At 43.6% G+C, this 27,259-nt stretch overlaps 1 protein-coding gene across 7 annotated transcripts in view; it reads right to left on the reverse strand.

Moving 5' to 3' along the window:
• Positions 1–27,259, reverse strand: part of PAK1 (p21 (RAC1) activated kinase 1) — a 121,125-nt gene that overhangs the window by 91,857 nt on the left and 2,009 nt on the right. The window contains exon 1 of one of the 7 annotated variants that reach the window (XM_073335325.2): positions 20,665–20,684. The exons of the other annotated variants lie outside the window; for them this stretch is intronic. The gene's annotated coding sequence lies outside the window, so the exon portion shown is untranslated. Of the gene's footprint in view, positions 1–20,664; positions 20,685–27,259 lie in introns of those variants that run through there. 7 annotated transcript variants of the gene reach the window in all.

Raw genomic sequence — 27,259 nt, forward strand, 5'->3', positions numbered from 1 at the left:
TGATCAGAGCACAGTAATGCAACACCTCGTCCACTCTGGCGCTGCGGCACTCCAGTGGGGGCGCAGCAAACGTTATTCCACTCGCTGAGGTGGAGCTACAATGCTGCTGGTACCACGGAGTCAGAACACTCTACGTGATTTGCCAGTTTGGATGAGTAGTGAGCTAGTGCGCCCGGGGCTCCTTTATTGCGCTGTAACTTGCAAGCGTAGCCAAGGTCCTAGTGACAAGAGTGTTAGGCCTTGTCTACACTACAGAGTATTGTCCGGAAAAGACAGCTTTTGTCAACAAAACAGTGAATGCGTACACACTGTGATGCAACTTTTGCTGGCAAAAATGCCCTGTTTTGACGACAAAATAAAATCACCCCAATGATGCATCAATGGTGTGGTTTCCAGCCTTAAAGCTGAATTTCCTGTAGGCTTTTTTGTGATTTTAAAATGAGATCTATAATGTTACCCTAATTTTTTTGTCATCATCGTTTAGTAACATCTTTTAGCTACTGAAATGTTAAGTCGGGGGTGACAGTTTAAGAATAGGTTTAGGTCTGAAGCCACAGTCCATTAAATCAGGGATTTGTGTCTAGTTATGTAAAACGTGAATTCAAGAGCATGCTCCTATAATTTTGCCACACCCACAATATTGTGTTTAGCTAGTGTGTTAAGTCGAAACAGGCCTTTTCAAGAGAGCCTTCCTCTAGGAAGGGTACCTACAACAAAGTTACATCCACAGACCTCTGTTTATTGGCGAGCAGAGCGAAACTGCAGCATTTTTGTTCTATAGACAGATACTTAATTGTACAGCATTTAGACATTCAGGTGACAGGCATCTTTCTACAGGAATAAGCTATACCCATATAAGAACCTTTATATCGGTATAACTATGCCCACATTAGGAGTTTTTTTTAGAAAATTAACTATTTCTCTATTAAAAAAAAAAATCACACCCCTAACCAAAAACATACCAAAAATGTTTGTAGACCAGGCTTTAGAAATGCCTTAAGATGGGCTGGGCAGCCTAACCAATGGGTCAGTGTTATTTACAGTATCTGCTGGACCTATATTCTGATCTGCTTGAAGAAAGTTGACATTTGACTGAACACAGTTGAGCGGCTGGGTGATTTTTATTAGAGGCCAGCCTGAACCCGGAAGTTTAGAGCAAGATTCAGAACCCTTCTCGGAGATCAGCAATGTTCCTCTCTAGGATTTTGCACACAGACACAGGCATACACTTAAAGGACACTCAAATCTGGGGTTTTATTCAGATCCTAACAGAGATAGGAGCCATTTGTAGAAGTTCAGAGTTAAGGTTTTGGCTCAGGCCCATCCCTGATTTCATCTTTAATTTCTCTCTTCAAACCCCACCCCCAAATATCACCCAAAAAAAATAAAGCTGCCAGTAGCTAAAACAAAGGTTTTAGGGGATTGGGCAAAGAACACAACATTCCTGTCTGAGTGCAATGAAAACAGTTTGAACAAGCTTTCAAAGGTCATTATCATGACAAACTGCCAGAAACAGAAAAGGAGGACTTGTGGCACCTTAGAGACTAACCAATTTATTAGAGCATAAGCTTTCGTGAGCTACAGCTCACTTCTTCAGATGCATATCGTGGAAACTGCAGCAGGCTTTATATATACACAGAGAATATGAAACAATACCTATTCCCACCCCACTGTCCTGCTGGTAATAGCTTATCTAAAGTGATTTCCAGCACAAATCCAGGTTTTCTCACCCTCCACCCCCCCACACAAATTCACTCTCCTGCTGGTGATAGCCCATCCAAAGTGATAACTCTTTACACAATGTGCATGACAATTAAGCTGGGCTATTTCCTGCATAAATCCAGGTTCTCACATCCCCCCCACCCCCATACACACACAAACTCACTCTCCTGCTGGTAATAGCTCATCCAAACTGACCACTCTTCAAGTTAAAATCCAAGTTAAACCAGAACATCTGGGGGGGGGGGGGGGTAGGAAAAAACAAGAGGAAACAGGCTACCTTGCATAATGACTTAGCCACTCCAAGTCTCTATTTAAGCCTAAATTAATAGTATCCAATTTGCAAATGAATTCCAATTCAGCAGTTTCTCGCTGGAGTCTGGATTTGAAGTTTTTTTGTTTTAAGATAGCGACCTTCATGTCTGTGATCGCGTGACCAGAGAGATTGAAGTGTTCTCCGACTGGTTTATGAATGTTATAATTCTTGACATCTGATTTGTGTCCATTTACAGGTCATCCATTTGCAATTAGGGTTGCGCAACTCAGCTCATTTCAAGCCCAATACTTTTGCTAAATTTGCTCAGTTTCCCTGAATGGCTTCCAGAGTACTTGGCCCCCCACACTGGCTGCCACCCGAAGCCAGGTCAAACGGAGCACTTTGCCTGAGTTTTGCTTTGAGATATTGGGGTTCTGGATGTCTTTGTACAAGGAAAATCTGAGAGCATCATTTTTTCAGTTACACAGCATTCCATGGAGCACCAAGCTCTGTATGAGGCAGGAAAATGCTCGTAATCCCAAGTGCATAAGGATCATTCTGACTGAAAACGTTAATTAACTGAATTGCTTCGTAACTGTGAAGCAATCTCTGGAAATTGATCTGTTTAAAGGGAAGAGGAAAATATACACAGACCACCTATTGCGAGCAATATAGCTTTTCCATCTAATACTTATGACTTCTGTTAAGAACTCCACATATTCTTTTGTCCTGTCATTTTTGTGGATTCAGAATTCCAGGATCAGTGCAAGGCATATTAGCTGTCAACCAAATAGATGGGAGACAAAATAGAAGAAATTACTGCAGGGAAGGAAACGGTTGATATTCCTTCAGCACTTGTCAATACCGGTCACCGTGAGAATAACTCTTCCGGGGAGTTTTTAAAGCAGTCTATAGCAAAAGTTCTCTCTGCTATAGACTTTTATTGGACTCTCACCCACACCAAGAATTTCTATAGAACTATTAGTTTCATTTCCATTCAACCCTATAAGGTTTTTCCAAGAGGGTAATATAGTGTCTCTAGAACAGTGGTTCTCAAACTTTTGTACTGGTGACCCCTTTCACATAGCAAGCCTCTGAGTCTCTAATAAATTAAAAACACTTTTTTATATATTTAACACCATTATAAATGCTGGAGGCAAAGCGGGGCTTGGGGGTGGAGGCTGACAGCTCACGCCCCCTCAGGTAATATCCTCATGACCCCCTGAGGGGTCCTGACTCCCAGTTTGAGAACCCCTGCTCTAGAACAACAATATTTGCAAATGGATAGCATTTATCCATAGCCTCATTTCACAGTGGTGTAAACTGAGGCACAGAGATGAAGGGTCTTGAACAAGGTCACAAAGCAAGTTAATGGCAGAGAGGAGACAGAATGCAGATCTACAGACTCCCAGTGTGGTGCCCTGTCCCCTGGATCATGCCATCTGCCCCTCCTTTCCTCCTCTCCACAAGAGAGACTTCCCATCAAAAGAAGCAGGTTAGTTTGTGGTTATCAGATTATAAACCTGTTCCAACATTTTTTCCCTCTACAGACTAGAAGTGATGCTGAACTGTGGAATCCAGGTACGGATCCACATTCTTACAATGTTAGGAAGCATATTCATTTTAGCCATTAGAATTAGAGAGGGTTCTGACCCAAAACCCCGGCTCCAATTCATTCCTTTTCTCCTCATGAAGATTTCCCACAGTTTCTGCACTTCGAGCAACGAAAAGTCCTTAAAAGCTCTTTCACAAAGCAACCGTAAAATGCCACCAGATCAGAATATTCACATTTAACATCCATTTTGCACTCGCATTACACTGGAGTAAATGACTGTACATGGTGGAAGGCAACAGGGAATCAGATCCTCTTATTCTGCTTTCCATAGTCCACTTAGAATATGAGCTCAAAGTTCAATGCTAGCTCAACTTTTCTGGCCCATGCTGTGACATGATCATCAGCTGAAGTATGTAACATGCGCTGAAATACGTTCATTTACCCATCTTTGTTTCAAACATCCCAAGAATATCTTTTTGAACTGCAATTTGCTTATTCTTGATGCCCCTTCTTGCACACACACTTTTCAGTGTCTATCTGCATACTTTTGCGGGTGACTGAAGGCAGGTGCTCAGTCTCATTTACTTACAGTTCCAATAGGACATGTCCCTGAAAACAAAGAGTATCCCAGTTTATCCTGATGTTTTTATGTAATCTTAGGCAGACTCAGATCCTAGCAGTGTCATTAATCCGCTAATCCAATAAAACTGACAGGTACCTGGCTAAGCTCATGGGCCCCCTCAGGGACCATTCCTACAAACCTGTCTCACATCACTAGCCTTCCCCATCCAAGTAGGGTTAGCAGAGGTTCCAGAAAACAAATAATCTCCTGAGTTTCTAGGCCTATCAGGTAGCATCTCCCATGACAGAGAACAGCCAATATTCTGTTGCAATGAATACAAGAATGATCCTTCATGTAAACTGCAGGATAAAGACCAACCTTACAGTTTTTTGGCTATCCATCTCCAAAACTGCCTAATGCCTCCCTGCATTGCCTAGAATCACTATATAATCTCCCTGTATTTTCTCTCAAACTAAGCAGCCATGAAACAAAGTGATAACTGCACTGCACATCACAGCCCAGTTTACGTAAAAACTGCTTTTGCTTGTGTTATCTTTCCCCAGAGCTGCTCCTAGCCCACTTGTGTTCCTACAGTAAGGAGAAGGCATATTTCTCCCCACCCCCGCAGTTTCAAAATTCTCCTGGCCCTAGGAGAGCCCTCTCTCCTTGTGCCGTATCCTTCTAGCTCTTCACTTTGAAAATCTGTTGAGCCTACAATTGAATCATTAGTGATGTTGCTGATCTATTAGCACACAGTAATCATTAAGTACAGCTGCTGCTTGGATTTCTCAGCCCAGGATCTAAGCTTTTGGGGATACGTCCATAAAATATATGTAGTGCTCCGATTCACTCCCCTAGGTTAAGCAAGTGTGCCATTTATTTATTTATTTTTAATAGGAAAGATGGTGAAACATGTACACACAGAGATAGATAAACTCAGCTTTGTGCGAGGATCAACTTTCAAAACACGGTGTCAATTATATCCCCCTGCACCAGCTTGGGTGACATTGGCACATAGTATCACACATTTTAATAGGATTATTACCCTGCCGGCAGTAAATCAATAGAGTGAAACCTGCAGTAAAAGCCACCTCCAATCAGTAACCCGCTGTCTTAAATGGTCACTCAACTTAATCATATATTAACAAACACCACCGGTAAAAATGTGCTAGCCACACCTCAGAATATTAGAATTAGGGAATTTTTTAAATCCAATTTACTTGCCTTTACTGTGCTCATGGTTTACTTTTGGTATTTCTCTCAGTGAACAATGAAAATCAATTATGCTAGTTTCACTTTTGCGTAATGTTTGGCTTTTAAAAATTGCAGGGGAACTAGTTGTTAAAAAATTACTGATTTCATTGGATTTTATTTTAAATTAACTTATATGAACTCTTGCTGATTTTTTTCCGCTCTAAATTTTAAATCTGGTTCCAAATTTAAGTTGACAGCATCTCTTTACAGGAACCCCTTTAAAAGGTCCCTTTGAGTTTTCCTGTACAATTTTGTTTTCCAGTTTTAACCTTTTGATTTCAATGAAATTACACTGGTGTAATACCTTGTCCGCACTAGGGATTTCTCCCATTGGTGGCCAGCCACCAATGAATGAAAATCCCCAACATAGGCTGGCAATACTATAAACCGCAATCTGCATGTGTGCACTTTACACTTACTTGAAGCTGAGACAAGCTCTGCTGATGCAAATTGCTGCTTGCAGTGGCTTTACCCCAGAGAGGGTGGCCAACCAAAGCTTTTATTGGAGTAGATCCCCAGGATAAATAAGGCCTATGGCTATACTAGAGAGCTTACAGTGGTGCAGCTGCATCGGTGCAGCTGCACTGCTGGAAGCGCTCTAATGTAGCCACTCCAAGCTGATGACAGAGAGCTCTCCCACCGGCTTAACTATTCCAGCCCCGCGAGCCGCGGTAGCTGTGTCGGCGACAGCAGCTCTCCTGCCAGCATAGCGCTGTCCACACTGCACTTATGTTGGTGTAACTTACATCACTCGAGGGGCTGATTTATTGGACATAAGCTATGCCAACATAAGCTGTAGTGTGGACATAGCCTAAGAGAGATCAAATTTAGGCTCCGTGTCTACCAGGCAACTTATTTTTGCTGGCCCCTCAGGCTGTCCCTCAGGGCAGTTTCACTTTCTAATGCAAAGCCTGTACCGAGCAATATAAAATAGATTCTTTGCTCTTAATTAACATGCATACATTGCTGAAGGCAGTATTTAAAATCGCATCAATCAGGGATATGTCACCTGTAATTAAAAATCTTAAAGCATGCACAGTAGAGCCGTGTATTAATCCTACCAGAGGCCAGATAATCACCTCCCATGGAAAACTTGAGAAGTGGGGTCTGAGAAAGAACGGTCCGTGAGGATCCTCCATATCCTCCTCTTGGGAGGGCAAGGGACATGGGGTTTGCCACAGCGTAGGAAAAAATGCTGCAAAATCGACCTCTAAATGTGACAGATTCCTAGTCCCCCTGCACTGGCTCTGGTCCCCGGCAACCTGTCCCCACACACCTTTGTCACATTGAAACTGTGTTATCAGAAACTCTCCCACCACTGGCTATCTCTGTACTCCTGACGAGAGCTCCATGGAAGACGCCACAACCTTCCGTTAATTTCCACCCCCCTCCTGCATAGAATCTCCCAAGGGGCCAGAAAGAGGTGAGGGGGAAGAGAGATGCATCTGCCTCAAACCTTGCACTGCCTCCACCCAGCCCATTCCTCCTTCCTACATTACACCAGAAAGCTGTTCTCCAGGGTGTGAGTCACCTCTGTTTGCACCTTTGTGTAATCAGTTACATCTGTGCACCGTGGCTGTAGAAATGCTGCCATGCTGGTTTGGTAGCATTTTCCACCCACTTTGAACCGATTTAGGTGACTACACAAGATGGAAGGCCGTGGAGAATCAAGCACTCCGAATCGGCCCAAACTCTCCATTCTTCAGAATGCTGATTTACACACTTTAAGAACAACTTGTTTCAGATGGACACCAGTAAGAGGTTCCAGCCCAGAACACGGTTTGTAACTTACTGGAAAATTCTAAATTGTCTTTTTTGGTTTTTGAATTGAAGAATCCATTTACTCACCATCAAAGGAGGACTAATTGATTCAGGGATAATGCAGGCAGGTGCAGCGGAAGCACCACACAGCGCTCCGCCTCTGCCAAGAATTATAATAATTTTATTTCCGAAGCTCCTGCTGGGCAAGGTGCTTGGGGCCCTGCATAACATTCAAAACCAGGATCAAATCCAATAATTACAAGAGCTATCCAGGCTCAGAATTTGAAATGAATAAAAACAAATTGAAGGGCACTCCAATGCCAGGAAAACAAAGGAGACTCGAGGAAGTAATAATACAAGGCCCGACAATGATCGTTAGTAAGTACCTTAGGGAGAAGATGCTAAATGTTTTCAAAGGAGACCCAATCAACTTAAAATACAGTCAGTGTCAAAGAGCACGTTAAAATTAGTTCCAAGTACTGAGAATGGGCTGGCCAATGGCAGGAGTAGACAGGATGGGTACAATAGGATCACACTTCATTCCCCGTCAGTCCTACAGAGAATCCTTGAGATAGGAAGAGGGAAATAAAGTCCCAGGGGAAAGCTGGGGCTACTGGAAGATAGGCCCTGGGGATCCACTATGCTTGGCTTTTGGATTTGAACTACCTGTAGTTCCATGCTTTTGGATTTGAACCACCTGTAGTTTATTTGTTAATGTTATTCACCTATATGTCTTAATATTCTCCAAAGCTGAGTTCTGCTAATTAAGATATACGATGAGGAAAGTAGCAGGTCCCTCTGTTCTATTCAACTCCGTAAAGGACATCACATAAAACTTTACTGACAGAGCATCTGGAAAATGATAAAACACAAAAACACCCTGTCACCAGTGGGTGAATTCTTTTCACAAAGCGATTGCTGTGTCTGACCTATCAGTCCTCAAAGGAAACCTGCACACCACTTTCAGAAGACAAGCCTGGGAGCTTAAATTCATAACTCTGCTAGACACTAAAAATCATGGATTGAACAGAGACACTGGATTTATAGCTCATTGTAACAATCTGTAACCCACGAACCCCCCTCATTTTGTCCTATGACTGAAGAAATGTTAACGGACCACTCTACCTTGAATAGTCTCTTACAATATGTGGTAACTACTTAGTCTAAACAATCTATTCCCCCTCGCATTTAGCTGTGACGCTCGAAGTACCTTTCCCATATATGAAGAAGGGCTCTGTGTGGCTCAAAAGCTTCTCTCTCTCTCTCTCACCAACAGAAGTTGGTCCAGTAAAATTACCTCACCCACCTTGTCTCTCAAAAAGCACATGAAGTTGGATTTAGAAGTGTAGTCTTTATCCTTAAATGTGTGCGTTACCCAACTAGTACATTTCTTACGACTGTAAAGGCAAATGCTTTAAGCTATTTCTCGACTGACCAAAAACACTATGGGCTTCTGTTGCTTTTACAAAGCAATCTGCATAATGCTCAGACACTGACTTTCCAAAAAGCCTAATTTGAGACTGTTCTCCATTGGATAGGAGAGATTGACACTATAAGGTCTTCACTGTCCACACAATGTCCTAAGAGTTATTTCAAATTAAAATGTACATTAATATTATGTTTGTGTCAAACAGACCAGAAGGACAGCAGCTGCAGATATGCACATACACAGCTAGAGTTGCTAAAGATCTCTAATCACATGCCAGATTCACAGGAAGACCATTTTTCATCTGCCCATCTTGCTCACATGAAAAAGTCAAGGTCAGCGACAGAATTTCTCCATTCTGCAATCCCAAATTAAGCTTATGTTGAATTTCGATTCCCAGGCTGGAGCTCACACAAGGAACACAACTTTCTAGGGCCAAAACACATTATGGCTCTGGCCTAAAAACCCAAACATACTAGTATTGCCTCAGCTAAAGAATAACGTAAATACTACTTGAAAAAATGTAGGTAAGAGGAAGTTGTTTTATGAAAGTGTGTGTCTCAGGCAAATAAACCAGATCAGGCCCTTGAATACTGAAGCCAAGAGATTAGTAGGATTTAAGAAGTGACTGGGCATTTATATGGATATATGAGAACATCTGCTCTTAGACCCCTTGCACATTTATAGCCAGTGTAAGTCATCATGCTGTAAGACACAAGTCCATTACTAACTGTCTGAGGTTAGGAAGAATCTTCCCTTATGAACAGGCTACTACACAGTTGACTTCTTGAACCATTCTCTAGAATATCTGATACTGGCCACCGTCAGAGACAGACTACTACTAGATGGGCCACTGGCTTGATCTTGTATAGCAGTCGTTAAGTTCTTAAAATCCTTTTTACTCATTAAGGTTCTCATTTACTTAAATAAAAAGAACTAGGAATACTTAGAGACTAGGTACCTTAGAGACTAACAAATTTATTTGGGCATAAGCTAAAACCCACTTCACCAGATGCATGGAGTGGAAAATACAGTAGGGGTAGATACATAGATTAGATAGATAGATAAGACAGATTCACACACACATGGAGAACATGAAAAGATGGGGGTTGCCTTACCAACTCTAACAAGACAAATCAATTAAGGCAATGGTGGGATCACATCATCATGCATGTCTGGAATGAGGAGCAGTGGCTGCAGACCTTTTGCATGAGGAAAGTCACATTCATGGGACTGCGTGATGAGCTCGCCCCAGCCGTGCAGCGCAAGGACACAAGAATTAGAGCCGCCTTGCCACTGGAGAAGTGCGTGGCTACTCCAGACTGCTACCGATCGGTCGCTAACCAGTTTGGAATGGGAAAGTTGACCTCTGGACTCGTGTTGGCGGAAGTGTGCAGGGCCATTAATTGCATCCTGCTTCGAAAGATCGTGATTCTGGGCAACGTGCGTGACATTGTGGATGGCTTTGCACAAATGGGCTTCCCTAACTGCAGGGGGCGATTGATGGCACGCATATTCCAATTCTGGCACCAGACCACCTAGCCCCTGAGTACATTAATCAGAAGGAGTATTTCTCTGTGGCTCTCCAGGCGCTTGTGGATCACCGTGGGCGTTTCACAGACATTAACGCAGACTGGTCCGGAAAGGTGCATGATGCATGCATGCATCTTTCGGAACGCTGGCCTGTTCAGGAAGCTGCAAGCTGGGACTTTCTTCCTGGACCAGTAGATCACCATAGGGGAAGCCAAAATGCGGAGACCCCGCCTATCCCTTAATGCTGATGTTTTATGAAGCTGTACATGGGGCACCTTGACAGCAGCAAGGAGCGGTTCAACAACATGCTGAGGAAGTGCAGAATGACTGTTGACTGCGCTTTTGGCCATTTAAAGGCCCGCTGGCACTGCCTATATGGAAAGCTAGCCCTTGCTGATGACAATATTCCTATGCATATAGCAGCATGCTATACGCTCCATAATATTTGTGAAGAGAAGGGTGAGAGCTTCACTCAGGGCTGGACCGCTAAGGCTGAGCGCCTGGAGGCTGAATTTGAACAGCCAGAGACCAGGGCTATTAGAGGGGCACAGCGCAGGGCCATAGGCGCTGACTTCATAGGTGCGCTGGGACTGGAGCACCCATGGGGAAAAATTAGCGGGTGCTCTGCACCCACTGGCAGCCAAGCTCCCCTCACCCCCTGCCCCACCTCCTCCTCCCCTGAGCATGCAGCATCCCCGCTCCTCCACCTACCTCCCAACGCTTCCCACCCAGCTGCCACCAAACACCTGTTTGACAGCATTAGCACGCTCCAGGGGGCGGGAGGGAGAGGAGTGGGAACGTGGTGCGCTCAGGGGAGGAGGTGGGGCCGGGGCAGGGATTTGGGGAAGGAGTTGGAATAGGGGCAGGGAGGGGGCAGGGACTTCGAGCACCCACAGGAAAGAGGGGAAGTGATGCCTTGAGGCAGCAAGTTGAAGCTGAAAGCCACTAATACTTGTTACTATGCTCTGGAATGCAGTGCTTGTAATGTTAGGAGGTGATTGTGATTGGTGCAGATGATGCACTGTGAAGGTTTAAGATAATTGTCTGTTGCTTTGCAGGGCTGTGTCTGCTTTCAATTAATGGAATAAAGATTGCTTTCAAACCAACACAATTCTTTTATTAAAAAACAACAACTGGAGGAGAGAGAGAAACAAAAAACACACATCAGCACTGTGGGGGATGGGGGAAGGGAAGGTCTCAGGAGGAGGTGGGGTCCTGGGACGGTTAAAGATTTGTGTATGTCCAGGGATCATCTCCAACCTTCTCCTTTGGAGTACAATGCAGCGGGTACTGTGCTTCAGCAGGGCTAAACTGCCGAGGGACAGGTGTTGAGTGCAGTGGGTACTGGGAGTCTGCAGTGCTGGACTGTGACCGGGGAGGAGTGGAATGCCGTGGGTACAGACTGGAGCCAGGAGATGGAGAAGAGCGTGCTGGTGGTGTCTGGGGGGAGCATGGGAAAGAGTTTTGTGACAGCGGCTGCAGGGGGGGGCGGGCACAGAGCTGCTCGGTTTGCAGTGGTAGTAGCACCTGACGCGTGTCCGCTTGGCGCTCCATAACTCCGTGGCTTCGTCCCAGTGTGCCACAATCTCCTTTCGGTCCCTCTTCTTGCTGTCCCCGCCACTCCTTCAATTCCTGCTTTTCGGCCGTGGAGTGCATCATGACGTCACGCAGAAAGTCCCCTTTAATTCTTTGTGGCTTCTTTCTAATTCTGCGCAGCCGTTCAGTTGGCGATAACAAAGAGGGAGGGCGGGCTCCCAAGGTCATACCTGTGAAGCCAAAATGCAAACAATACCGTGTCCGTAAAATGTTGCAACACACAGACCTCTGATTCAGTGATTTAAAACACAGCCACTATTCACATACCTGTCACTAACTGTCTGACCCCAGGAAAGCACACATGAGCCACAAGACCCCCAAAATGGTGAGTAGCTGCAGGAGCAGGGAAAATCACTCCCCCTAGATTCCGCTGTACACTGGACACGTGGCTCTTGGGGAGAGCCAGCACTGTAAGGGGTCGGGGGGGGGGGGGCTATAATCATTCCTGTCGCCACATTTTCCACAGGCTGCTCATTAAGGAAGATATCTTGCTGCTGAGGGTGAGCAGGGAATCAAGGGAGGGTCTTCTCCAAGACTGCAGCTTCTGCCCTGGCCCTTACGCGGCTCGCCTGTGTGCAGAAATACTTCCCCACCCCCATGACAGCAAAGCAGCTTGGGAAAGTTACTCTTAATGGGGCAAGAAACAAAGCAGTTCTGCCAAAGAACCTGTGGCAGCGGATTGCCCAGTATCTCCATCAGAGTTTCGTGGAGATCTCTGAGGCAGATTCCATGAAGTGAGGGAGTCAATCACTAACCTTGTTCCGCCGTTCAGACTAGGCATATGGTGATATGCACATCATACAGACACAAGCCTGCTTTCTGCAACCCTCCTGCCCCCAACAACTTGCTTTAGCAATTCCCAAAATCAAAGCCACTTACCAGGGGCCTCCTCTCCTGTTTGCACTTCGTCAAGCTCCGACAGCTGTGACTGGCTAGCCTCCACTGGGGTAAAGAAGAGCTCCTGGCTGCATGCATCTCTGACCTTCAAGTTGTCCTCTGCCTCTGGGGCCCCCTCCCCCTCCACGTCCTCGTCCAAAATTTCCTCCTACTAGCTTGGTCCACTCTTGACTGGCATGTGAGCCACTGAAGTATCCACAGTGGCCTTCGCAATGGAGGTGGGTTTGCTACTGAGTATCACGTCCAGCTCTTTGTAGAACCGGAAGCTCGTGGGAGCAGCACCGGAGTGGCGGTTTGCCTCCCGTGCCTTGTGGTAGGTGTTCCGCAGCTCCTTCACTTTGACCCTGCACTGCAATGTGTCCCGGTCACAGCCCCTTTCTGTCATGCATCGTGAAATCTGTCCGTAGGTATCATAATTCCTGTGGCTAGAGCGCAGCTGGTACTGGACAGCCTCCTGTCCCCAAATGCTGATGAGGTCCAGCACCTCGGCATTGCTCTAAGCGGGGGATTGCCTGGAGCGTGGAGCAAGCCTGGCCACCTGGAAAGATGCGCTGAGACCACTGCACGCATCACTGAGCAAACAGGAAGGGGACTTTCAAAATTCCCAAGGAATTTAAGGGGTGGGGCTCACAGTTGGTCACCTGAGGGCAGGGCAGTAGTGTTCCAACCGATGACCAGAGAGGCGAGAACAAGCAGCATTGTGGGTCGCCTCCCGGAGGCCAATCGCAGCGCTGTAATCAACCAGGGTGTCTACACTGGCACCATGGCGCTGTAGCCCCGGCGCAGAAAGCTCTACGCCGCTCGTCAGGGTGGGTTTTTTCACAGCGCTGCAACTGCACCGTTTCTGCTCACTAAGTGGCTTGGCAGAGAGAACACCTCAGGAGTTACACCGCAGAAAGCTGCTTTACTGCGCAGAAGTCTGCCAGTGTAGACAAGGCCTACGTGCTTGATCAATCATAGACACACAGACACGTAGGACTGGAAGGGACCTTAGTAGGTCATCTAGTCCAGTTCCCTGCACTCAAGGCAGGACTCTGGCCTGGTCTACACTACAGATTTAGTTTCACGTAAGGCAGCTTACGTCTACCTAACTGTGTAAGCGGCTACACTACAATGTTCCTCCCAATGATTGGGCACACGGTGACATTTCTCAAGGTACAATCTGGACCACTGAACAGCTGTGTCCCCTCAATTCTCCAACCTGGGGTGCCTTTTACACTGCTTCGCTGTGAGAGCAACCACTCCTGGTCTGCCCACACACAGCTTCCAGCATGTAAATCACTCCGTTATACTGTATGAATGCTGTAGCCAGCCACTCTTGAATTACACTGCAGAGAAACACCAGCAAATTCCTAGTCCCAGGCTTGCCCCCAGAAATGTGCATCTTCTACTGCCCAGCTTTCTCCTTCTGGATAACATAAGCTCACAGAAAGTTTGTCATTTTATTAATAAACAGTGATATGCAGAAATCCTGTTATCTCAGATGGAGTTTTCCAAACACTTCAATACAATCACACTGGTTTAGATAAAAGAGTACCCGACGCTGAAAGTGCTCCTGGCCAAACAGAAACCGAAGGAGTCTCTTGCGAGATGGGTGACTCATGCTATGGATATACACATCCTGAAAGTCAAGGGGCAAAAGCCAATCCCCTGGATTCCCTGATATAATAGCTGTAAGAGTCACCATCCTGAATTTCTTCTTTCACTTTCTTTTTTGGGGCCAGAAGATACTTCAAAACGCCTTTTCCCTCTGTGCTAACTAGGAACTGGTTCTACAACTCCTAAGCAATTTTCTGTCTCAACAAGTGTTCATGAGAGGGCGTGGAAGGAGGGTGGGAGATAAAATGGATGGAGTAGCCTAATGTTATAAACCTCCAAGACCCATTTGTCTCATGTAATCTGCTCCCATGCCAGCTGAAAGGGGGGGGGGGGAGGAGAGGCCCAAAAGGGAAGGAGGTAAACTGTTGCAGCTGAACATACAAAAACTAGGACTGATTCAGTCCCTCAACCAGACCATCAAAATTCTGATGAGGAAGATTGAATGGTTGAACCAGATGTAGTATGTGGTCTCTCTCTGAAACCCTGGTTTCTTCCCAGGTGGCTATGAAGGTCTTTCGAAACCAGAAAACTGTACAGAGCAGGATCTCTGGGATGTTTGGGATTTATTATATTTCCATTTACTTGCAGGTGTATAAATCTCAGAAGATTGCAAGGTGGCTCTGGAGTATTTTGAAGTGTAAAATGACTCATTGGTGGTCCCAGCAGAGAGTTTTAAAACATCAAGAGGAAGATCTTCAACTATATTTTGGATGTTCCTAAGGATCCCAGAGAGCTGGCCAAGATGTCCAACACATGACAACTGCTGTGGAGATGGAGTGAGCTGTCACATCAGCGGCAGCCAGGGCAGCTTATAAAAATGCTCTAGTTATGACCTTTGGGCTAGGATGGCCTGGAACTGTTTGCGATGTTCTGCTGGAAGGTGTTCAACAAACATGTGAGACTTAGACAGGGTGATTGTATTTTGCCCTACGAATTTGGTAATTTGCTATTCTAAACTGCAGGTCACAGATGAATAGTTCTTATGGCCAAAGAGGTCACATGGGGTCGATTTAGCATGGGGCTATCTTTCACATTCATTTACAGCTTCAACATTCCAGGAGTTAGGAATGTGGTGAGGGGAAAAATTCAGACAATACTTGGTTGGGCTGGGACAGAATACATTTTTATCAGCACACAGATGATACTGCTGCTGAGGTCTGCCAGATGGTCTTGGCAGAAGGGCCTTGTTAATGGGCAAGGCCATTCGAGGAGACAGTGCTGTCTGCCAAGTGTGCAATAGTTTGTGTTGTGACTCTCTGACTTCTTCAGGGGGTGTCTGCAAAGAATCTGCTTTCCATTTCGTGAGGTCCTGAAACCATTTGAAGTCATCGGCCCGAGAGGGTGGGGAAGGCATCATGGCCTTATCTGGGGAAGAAGAGAAATATTACTCTTTTGGGTGGCCTCCTTGTCTTCTACAGCCTGTTGCTCTTCACAGGTTTCCTCCAGCTGCTCAGGTAGTTAAGGAGGAATAGATGGGGTAGGAGACTGGCAGTCCTGATGAGAACAACAAGGAGTACAGTGGCACCTTAAAGAGAGAGGCTGGGGGCTCTTGAAAGCTGCTACCAGTAGGCAGCCACCCCAAGGGTCCCAATACGACCACTTAGTGGAATTCGGAATATGGAGTGGAATTCATGGCTGCTCATACCAGTGATGGGGACTCAGATCTGTCCCCTCCCTGTAAGTCAACCCTCTCCTTGTAGGTGTCAGGGAAAGGGTTCCTAGAAAGGTAAGTAGGAGGGTCTTGCACCAAGATGTGTGAGACTGAGGAAAGTTGCTGCTCATCATCCAACAGAGGAGCTCTGCCAGAGAATGGTGGGGAAATCAGGCAGTACCAGAGAGACATGTAATTCCAGTGACCATGTGGATCTTGCTACCAAGGCACTTGGTACCATCAAGAGTGGAGGCTCCGGTTCATTTGACAAAAATAGGTCTTTCCAATATCTAAATTCCTGCAGTACCAGATGAACTAGAAGTACTGAATTAGGTCCCTTGCAGTAGCAGGTCAATGGTACCAACAATGCTGACTGCTTCTAAGCTATCATGGGCTGAAGCATTTGCTTGGACTTCTGTGGTAACTGGGGGAATCACAATTCAGGCTACCAGAAAAAGTAACAGGGGGTCCATCAGTATCAACTTGTTAGAAACAGGCTGCTTCTCTCTGCTGCCCCAGTCACTTTTTATGGTACCAACGTTGACTTAGGTACTGAAGCATGCTGAGGGTCGTGGCTCCTGGAGGAGCCAGAGTCTGAGGAGTGCTAGCAGTACTGGAGGATTCTGGAGACTTAGCGGTGTCCAGCCCAGAACTTGAGGGCTTGGACAGATTGAACAGATTGATTTTTGTAGAGACTTGAGATCTTTTTGAAGTAGGCTCTTTCGGAGGAGAACTAGAACTCCTTTTCTCAGAGACTTTCCCAGGACCTTCTGACTCTTCCCTTAAAGGTTGAGGTGAACGCAGCATCAAGGTGGACAGGGCACGAGGGTCACTCGGAGACTGATGTACGGGGGCGGGTCCCCTGAGCTGGGTCTGAGATCAGGCGAAGAGGTTGCTCCATCATAAGCAGTTCCAACCTAATCTCCTGGTTCTTCCTGGCCCAGCTCTTAAGGGCACTTCTGAGGGACATGCGTGTCCCCCAGGCAATACATGCACCAGGACTAACCCCTGCGGACCAGGATAGCCTCCTAGCAAGTAAAACAACATTTGAATACAGGTGATCCTGGCACAGCCCCTCAACAGAGAGAGAACCTCCCGGGGGGGGGGGGGGGAAGAGAGATTACAATCCTCTTTAGAAAACAAATTTAACTAAACCCTAACCTCACTTAACTAAAGGCTAGCCGAAGCAAGACTGACAATTGAAGTGAGCACTCTGAATGCTCAGGCCAAGGTTATGGAGGAGGAACTGAGGGCAGTCTGCCCATGCAACCCTATATAGCCTCAGTGTGGGCCGCAAGCATGTGTAAGGTGCCTCTGCAAGCCAAAGAGTCACTGCTTCCAAACACCTTTGATGGAAGACGCAGGGGGCCACCTGTGCACCTGAAGCAGAGCACCCACCGGGACACACAGCTTGAAGAACTTATTGCTGTTCTTACGTACCACAGAGCTGATTTATTTTTAACATACATAAAGGTGACCTACAAAGGAAACAAAAACTGGTTGTGTGTCATGTTTGGCTTTTCACACGTATACAGGAGGCGTGAAAGGTTGGGGTGGAGGGGCGTAGGTTTTCTTCAGCACAGAAAAACAAGTCTGCTTTTTTTTGCCTTTAGAAATATCAGGTGTGGCCTTGCTTAGTTTTGCTGGTAGACTGCTTGGACAATCCCAAATGTGGACTATAAGCTTTGGACTTAAAGAGAGTCAGAGTGTTGAACATTTAAGACATCTTTCCACCCAAGTGTTTCTCAGATTATAATATATATATATATATATATATATATATATATATATATATATATATATATATATATGTGTGTGTGTGTGTAGCTTTAACCCAGTCTCAAATATCATTTCCCTTCTCAATTAATTGGTTTTGCTTGACTGGCGTCTCCAGTATCACTCATGTATTGGTTCTCTATTTGTCTAAAGTCTTTCAGAAAAAACAAGGCAGACAAAACAAATATTTAATGTAGAAAGCAAGCACAAAAACAAACTTGGGGTGGGAGAGAAGGAAGCAGAAGGTACGAGAGTGCTTACATAAAACAGTCACAAACCTAACACTTTTCCTAGGCAAGTTACATCTAAAGTGATTAGTGTCAGGGCTTTCATTAAAAACAAAGAGGAGTCCTTGTGGCACCTTAGAGACTAACAAATTTATTTGGGCATAAGTTTTTGTGGGCTAGAACCCACTTCGTTAGATGCATGGAGTGGAAAATACAGTAGGCAGATATAAATATACAGCACATGAAAAGATGGGAGTTGCCTTACCAAGTTGGGGGGAGGGGTCAGTGCTAATGAGGCCAATTCAATCAAGGTGGATGTGGCCTATTCCCAACAGTTGACAAGAAGGGGTGAATATCAACAGAGGGAAAATTACTTTTTGTAGTGCTAACAAGTCCAATTCAATCAGGGTGGATGTGGCCCATTCCCAACAGTTGACAAGAAGGTGTGAGTGCACTGCTTCTAGATTTAAGGGAGAAACCAGCCTGACAGATTATATACATACTTATACACAAGATACAAGGTCAGCTTAATTTTGTGCTTAAAAATCTCTTAATCTTGTTTGGGAACATCAGCAGGGGATTAGGACAGGTCCTAAAGGAACAATTATGTCCCTATTCTCAGTGCCTTTTGGCACTGGATTGATGGCACAGGGAGGAATACATTACAAAGAGGTGAAATTCATTAAATTCCTAAGAAAGGAAGTCAGAAATATACAAGTGATGGGTTAAAATAGCAAAGTATAGATATTTAAAAGAATTGTGGGTTTTTACTAATCCCTTTATTAGAAAGATGTGTGGGCTGGTGCAGTAGATTGAGAATTTATTTAAACCAGAAATGAAATATTTAAGTGGTTTTATTAGGTCAATGCAACAGCAAGCCAACATGCTCATTTATTGTCCTGCAGCACTTCTCCCCACCCCCAAACAGTTTTACATCTCTCACTCTCTCCCCACAAGGATGCCTAATGGACATTTCAGTGGATATATGGAGCTTTTGCAGACTAAGCAATGTTGTTACTGCAACTTCATTATACTTTATAAAGGCAGTATTACCAACTCCAGACATTCAACAAAGATAATGAGTTGGGTTCTCAAAAGTAATATATATATTTTTTTAATCTCATTTTATGTTCTTAGTACTTGCTTACTAGTTTTCACATCTTTAGAGTGCACCTGGGCCACTTTTTTGAGCTTTTCACCATAGTCATTAGGGCGGGAAACTTACTTTGTTTTTTTAAACAAATGCTGAGAATCTCAGCACACTGAACGCCTCCAGGAGGCAGGACTAAGAAAAGCTACCAAATATTATGACACTCAGGATATAGATCACAAGAGTTAGCAACAATCACAGAGACTCCTAATAAAAGTACTCGTAAGGAAGAACGGATACCTTAGAGGTCAGTGGTGCGCAAACTTTTATAGTCACACCCCCTTTACTGTTCACTGAATTTGTCACGTACCCCTGCCCCATTACCTGTAATCTGAAACTGGAGGTTTTTTGCAAGTTGGCAGAAGGAATGAAAAAATTTGTTTTTATTACTAAATGTATGTCACCCTACAGTGGGACTGGGATCCCGCAGGTCCCAGAGCCATAGTAGTGGAAGTGGGATAAAATTTCAATAAACAATGTGGAAGCAGGTGGGAGTGGGTACTGTGGGGTGTGACAGGAGCAGGATTAAAAAAAAATAATCCTCCTGCACCGCAAACAACATGAACACCCTGGGCAGCAGCAGCCGCCATTCTCCAGCCGCCCAACTCTGAAGGCAGTGCTGCCGCCAACAGCAGCACAGAAGTAATGGGGCACAAGTCAGTCTGCTGTAAAAAGTGATGCGTGTGTGTTTGTTTTTTAAAAGGGTGAAAGGCCAAAGTTTCTTCACACACCCCAGTTTGCACACCACTGCCTTAGCTCATAAATCAGATTGCCATCAGCATTTATATCTAGGTTACCTCAGCAAGTTAAGTTCCGGTATAGAATAAAAACTGTTCCCTTCTGGGAGCCTGTGATATCCAGTGACTAGGATTCAGGAGCCCTAAACAGAGCAACTGAACTATTTTCTTAGCCCTGGAGGTCAGCATTGAGGCATGGTGGCAGGATAGAGTAAGGAAAGCATCAATGGACTTCTGTGCTGAAACAAATAATTTAAAATCTCTTGGGGAATCTGGCAATAAAATTCATACAAACATTTGTGAAAGGAAAAAGTTATTCACTGGGGATAATCATTTGCTACAAGATAATCACCAAAGACATAGTGATCCATCCAATATATCATTTTCACTTTGCATCTTACGGTTTTTTTCAGGTGGAAGCTGGCTATTCCTAGGACAATTTCTATTTTTAGAAACAGGCTTCCAGAGTTTAGGAATTCAAATCATCCTCAAAAAACCCCGTAACATTAAGGATGTTACTTAACTCCACAAAATATAGGGATAAGCATAGATAGGGATTCATGCTGGAAATCCAGCACTAAATCTTTTTAACCACTAAGGTCCATCAGGTCACCAATACTGCTTGAACCAAGATAGAGCAACATACAGTAAGACCAGTGGTCTTCACAGGCAACATTTCCGTATTGAAGATGCCCTCCAAAGCAGAAGAGGACTGCTTTTTTCTCTCCCTTCTTTAAAGTGTGCCTAAAGACAGCTTTTTTTTTTTTTCCCCAAAAGTTCCTGTATGACTTTAGTTGAAAAGGCAGGGTTGTCAAATCCTTAAAGAAAGTTTCTCTCCCAAGTGTTTTAGTTAACTAAATATCAACCAAACCAGAAGTGACAAAGTTTTAAACAATCAAATAAAAATCCCTTCCCCTCTCTAACCAGGCTGTTCTTCTGCAGTGCCCATAATATCATAATCCTACCATTTCTCCATTCATCCATAGATTCTTCTAGGGTACAAGACCTGACTCTACGGTGGTTAAAAAAAAAAATCCTCCAAGCATTATATATAAAATAAAAGCCTTCCGGGAGCGCTTTATAAAGCAGCGAAGCAGACAAGCTCATTTCTCCCCCACCTCCCTTCTGCTGGTGACCTTTAACTACAATATCATTGGTCCAGTAATAGAACACTCACATTTGGCACCATCTCACTGAATGCCTGTTGGCTAGCAAATGCTGCCGGTGTTAACCTGCTTGGTGTCACTGGTCCATTAAGAAGAATGTGTTATAAAGCAGGAAATCTAGGTTCCATCAAGATTTAATATGTTCTGTAGTTTCTGAAGAAAATGAGCATTTCACTCATGATATTTATTTGCATCACTTTCAGGTCACTATATGCAAATTACTCTCTTTCCAGAAAAGATGCACAATGTAATGGAGTTTTATAATTGAGTGTCTGATTAATTTTAATAAACTAATCAATATCACATTTCAAAGCCCGATGTGTCCGTTTGCCTTTAAATCTCTTTAGATTATATGCCCCTCACTGACAAGCTGTTACCTGACCGTTAGCTTTATCTTTGAATGTGAAGGGTCACAGAAGTTCATGCCCAGGAGGCTGGTTTAATGAACTAGTGTAATGAAGGGATATCATCAGGACATCATCCACTGGGCCTTGTTATATTTTTTTTCCCCTGACCCCGTGGGTCTGAGAACCCAATTATGCCTTCACATGCACGACTACTCACTTTGAGTTGCACCTTGTATTGAGCTAAGAATTGCACTTTAAATCCCTATCACAGACACAAAGCTAGATACTTGTCAAATTGTTAAAAACCTCAAAACAGCCCAAGTTCTGTCTCTTGTTATACCCATGCAACTGCATAGACTTCCGATGGGTTATACTGGTGTAATAGAGTACAGATCATTTGGTGCCTAGCCTTAGTAAACAAATTCATAGCAGGAAAAAAAATCCTTAAAGCGTAGGATACCATCTTAAAGAAAAAAAAAAACTTAATTTTTCCTTTATCCTGAACTGGTATGAACTAAAGATGGACCTGAGCTGTTTAGTTCCAGATCCAAATAGAAGTTTCCCCAAATAAGACAAATTCTTGAAACAGTTTACAAAGGGAAAAAGGTAAATCCAACATCACATAAAGTCTTTAAATTGAGGTTGGATGTATTTCTAAAAGACATGCTCTAACTCAGCAGTACTCAAAGCAGTGGTCCGCGGACCGGAGCCATCGGCTGCCGGTCTGCGTGCACATTGGAAAAAAAAATGCCGGTCCCCCACATCAGATAGCTTGAGAAGCACTGCTCTAACTCATTCACAAGTTTCTGTGCTGAATAGTTTTCCGTACTGTATGAGTGAACATTAATTCCCTCCGCTGGAAAAATCACTGGGTAAAAATTCTAGTCTGACCTCCTGCCTAACACAGGCGAGAGAGAGGATCATAGTGATCTCTGCTGGCCTTAAAATAAACAATGTGTGTGCATGTCTGGGCACATGCATGTATATAAAATGAGAATTATTAAATCTGGAACCATATTTAGCATAAACAGTTGCAAAAGAGATCTGACGAGGCATATGTATTTCACAAGCCACAAAGCTTTCTATATGCAAATATAAGAACACATTGTAACAAACACCACTATCTGAAAGCCCCACTATCTGAATGAAAATTATTTCTCTTCCCCATCCCCCACTTCATGAATAAAACATAACCCATAATCCATCAGAAAGTAAAAGAGAACCCCTGCTAGATAGGGGTACGAAACACTTGTGTCATTTGAGCTAGCAGGTATTTTAACAACCATAAAGCTTTAGTTTTATTGCATCAGGAAGACTGTTCTTTCTACCAAAGTTAAAAAAAAATAATAATAATCCAAAATCCATCACTGCCACCATGACAGACAACACGTCAGTAGAAGGAGTTATAACCACACCAAAACTGGAACTCTTTGTTCTGACCTTTGGTATTTCTGTTTTTTTTAAAGTCAGTGATTGCAGTTGACGTTTCATCAACACAATCAGGGATGATGGATGGTCTTGTGCTGAAGACAGTGGACTGGGACACAGAAGATCTAGATTTAAATTCCCAGCTCTGCAACAGCTTAGACAAACCATTTACCTCAGTTCTCCATCTGTAAAATGGAACAATTGTACTTCCTTTCTCCCATCCTCTCTCATTTGTTTAGAGTGTAAGCTCTTCAAGGCATGCACTATATATTATGTGCAGCGCCAAGCACAGTGGGGTCCAACTGTCAGTAAGGGTCTCTGGGTGCTACTGTCAAATAATTTCAAATGCAGGAGTAAAACAGAGTACACATGCTATGCTGTTACAGCCTTTGACATGGTCTGTTCCTGTGTTGAAGAAAGATACACATCATTGGGGACAGAAAAAGAGTGTTGTGCTAAATCTCTTAAAAAAATAAAATCAAATAAAGCACCTGATTCACCAAACTAGGGATGCCAGTTAACTGCTGTTAACTCAAGCAATCAACTCAAACCAAATTAACTATCAAAAAATTGCAATTAATCTCAGTTTTAATTGCACTGTTAAATACAGACACTCCCCAGTTTATGCAAGACACGATTTACGCAAACCTGCATTTACAGAAAAAGTTCCATAAGCTAGAAATAGGAAGGGGGAGGGGGAGTTGGCGTAACGGTCAGGTATGCATTTCCGACTTACGCAAAATTCGAGTTACGCAAGGCGTTCCGGAACGGAACTATTGCGTAAGTCGGGGAGCGTCTGTAATAATAGAATACCAATTGAAATTTATTATAAATATTTTGGATGTTTTCTACAATTTCAAATATACTGATTTCAATTAACACCACACAATACAAAGTATACAGTGCTCACTTTATTTTTATTACAAATATTTGCACTGTAAAAGAAGAAATAGTATTTTTCAGTTCACCTCATCGAAGTACTGTAGTGCAATCCCTTTATCGTGAAAGTCCAATTTACAAATGTAGAATTTTTTTTTTAACATAACTGTACTCAAAAACAAAACAATGTAAAACTTTAGAGCCTATAAGTCCTACTTCTTGTTCAACCAATCGCTAAGACAAACAAGGTTGTTTACATTTATGGGAGATAATGCTGCCCGCTTCTTAGTTACAAGATCACCTGAAAGTGAGAATAGGTGTTTGCATGGCACCGTGATAGCCAGCACTGCAAGGTATTTACATGCTAGATATGCTAAACATTCATATGCCACTTCATGCTTTGACGTGTAGATTGCACTCTCTTTTGTTTATCTTTTTTTACAATGCAAATATCTGTAATCCAAAATAATATAAAGTGAGCACTCTTCACTTTGTATTCTGCTTTGTAAGTGAAATCAATATATTTGAAAATGTAGAAAAACCTCCAAAAAGATTTACACTACATTTAAATTGGTATTCTATTATTCTTTAACAGTGGGATTAGTTTTTTTTTAATCTCGTGATTAATCGCGATTAATTTTATCATTTGAGAGCCCTACTTTGTTGCACTCTTCCACTGATGTTAACACCATTGATTTCAGTGTTGAAGTGGACTAAAGCAGGTACAAAGAGCACAGACCATCCAAAGAAACTGCACTGGGAAAAAGCTATTGTTTAACCTGCACCCCAGATCAGAGGCAAGAGGTCAAAAAAGCCCCTGTTTTAGCTTTAATAACAGAAACCAAATGTATGGTGCTCCAGTTCACATAATCATTCTGAAGTCTGGATGATTACCTGAAGCACCGTAATTGATCTGCAAAACAGAACAGGATGCCTCCACCATTCTTCCATCCTCTCCTTCAGTGACTCTGTGACACACTGTACTTCAAAATAGCACCCTGAAAAAACCCCAAACTCATCATTCGTAGATTGTCATATTTCATACAAAGCATGCCATGTAAGATGCTATATGAAAGGTCACGATCTGCTGAAACCCATTGTTCTGGCCAAATATGTAGATCATTAGTGTGTATAAAGTTATAAAAGTTGCTGTACAGTGTTACTGAAATATGCTGTACATTTACTAGTGACATACAAAGGACCTCCACCCAGAAGGCCATTAATTAGCAGGGGAGTTGTAATCCAGGGATTTACAATTCTATGAAGGCAACCCAAGCACCACACAATGGGAACTGCTCAACTCTATGACTCAGACCACACCAGGTTGATTGCTCAACCCAGGCACTCAGCAAAGCCTACCAGGACATGTCTGGGCGAGTGCATCTAGGCACATGGACTAAGGATATAAAATAGGGAACAGTAACAGCAGGCCTTTACCTTTCTCCTCCCCCACACCTATGCTAGAAGCAACAGGAATGTGGAGAAGGTGAGGGTAATCTGAGGAGATTGGTCCGGGCTTAAGGAGAAGCCTGTGCATTAAGAAGTGTAACATCCAGTGGGCTGAGAAAAATTCTGATCTAAATACTGCCTTGTGTAATAAGGTTTAAGATTTAGATTGTACATTTATATTTTATTTTCTTTGCTAACTTTCTCTGATCCTTTATGCCTACCACTTAAAATCTATCTTTCTATAGCTAATAAATCTGTTTTATACTTTACCTAAAACAGTGTATTTTGTTTGAAGTGCTTAGGAAATCTCAGCTCAGTTACAGAGTTCGGACCAGGGCAAGAAGGTACAGCCCGGAGTGTAAGGCTGGGGAGGAATTGGCTGGAGCCTCTCTATTGTTGGTTCATGAGTGGCTGGTTGGGTTCATTGGGTACAAGCATTCATGTAACTAGGTTGGGTGTGTTCCTGCTTGTGGATGGCTGTGTAAATTCAGTAACTGCCAGACAACAGTGAGAGGGAGTGCAGGCTGGTGGGTCAGAGGGCTCAGCAGTACCCCAGTTCCAAGTTGCACTCCAGGGATCCTGTCACACCCTCCTGAAAACACATACGAATTCAAAAGGCCTCTAAACCCTACCTCTCCTCATCCCAAATAAGCATTAGATAAAGGAACTTGCAATTCCTATGTGAACAGAAAGAAAAGGAGTACTTGTGGCACCTTAGAGACTAACAAATTTAAGTTTTTTCATGAAATTGGTTAGTCTCTAAGGTGCCACAAGTACTCCTTTTCTTTTTGCGAATACAGACTAACACGGCTGTTACTCTGAAATATGTGAACAGAGTACTTTGTCACTGGACTTGCTGTTGCTTCCCCTTCCTCTGTACTTCATGTAAACTGTCTGTTTAGACTATAAGCTCTTTGAGGCAGGGATCCAGTCCTCATACTTTGCACTGGTGATTTTTAAAAGTTACCCTTTCAAAAGAAAAGCTTTGCAGGACAGCTGCACCAAAAGGGAAAAATGAGAAAACATGTCTCCGTAAACAGGATTAAGAACTCAAGCCTGCCCCCTCTCAAGTTAATAGGAATATTGCAATTGGCTTTGATGAGAGTAGAAGGGCAGGCTCTAAGTCAGCAAGGAAGACACTCAGATACTACACTTATGAATGCCATATAAGTGTCTAGAGAGAGCAAAACATAGGACCAGTGATTTCCTCCATGCAAACACCACAAGTGTCTGACATAATGGTGATTTTTCTGATCAGCTAGATGTTAACAAAAATAAACCCCAAATAGCTAGTAATAGTGAGGTAGATAGATGTTTGGAGCTCTGACCTATTTGATGAGAAGGTTAGCACTGAATTTAAAACTGTTGCAAGCAAACTGATACAAAGAAAACTCTCATTCATTTTTTGTAAATAACTAATTGTTGGGGGAGGGGGGAGGAGAAACCAGGCTTGACATCTTTAAGGTATTAGAAAATTCAAATCTTTCTATTTATATTCCCCCCCCCCCCCAACACACACACACAGACACACTTCTTCCTCATCTAGGAAGAAGACCTGAAAAGCAGCCCTATGTAAGCTCCAAAGCTTGTCTCTCTCAACAACAGTTTGTCCAATAAAAGATGCCATTTCCTCCACCTGGTCTCATCCATAACATTCACTGAGCAGATATACATGATGGTCAGTGCACTAACGTTCTTATTCTACAAGAGTGGTTTCTTCCTCAGGTTTAACTTTTATTTCAATGCCACATATAGGACGGGTACCTGAGTAGCTTTAGCATCACATCTGAAAAGAGAAAAAAAAAATCCAGTCTCCCTGCCGAGTTCAGGTATGACAACTATCCACCTGGCTATCACCCTCCACCCATTACTTTCAGTATTATGTGGTGTTGTATGTATACAAGGCCAAATTCTGGCTCAAGGTTCAAAAGAAAAATAATCAATCTTCAAATAAACTAAAGCAAATACTGGAATAGCAGCATTAATGTTTTCCTATATTCTGGCTGTCCTCTCTCTAGACAGATTACACCTGTTTATAGGAGCAACCTGCATTAAGGAGGGTGGGGGGCATCAAGTAACCTCAACTGCTCAGTGGACACCTATAAGGATTGCATCAAAGCCTTTCTGAGGGCAGGTCTACACTACTGCATAAGTCGGTCTAAGCTATGTCGCTCAGGGGAGTGAAAAAGACACCCACACCCCATAGCAATGCAAGTTACCGTGACCTAAGCACGGTCATAGAACATACAACAGCGCAGCTGCACCGATGTAGCATTTCTAGTGTCGACCTG

The sequence above is a fragment of the Lepidochelys kempii genome, chromosome 1 (assembly GCF_965140285.1).
Source record: "Lepidochelys kempii isolate rLepKem1 chromosome 1, rLepKem1.hap1, whole genome shotgun sequence".
Taxonomy (NCBI): Eukaryota; Metazoa; Chordata; order Testudines; family Cheloniidae; genus Lepidochelys; species Lepidochelys kempii.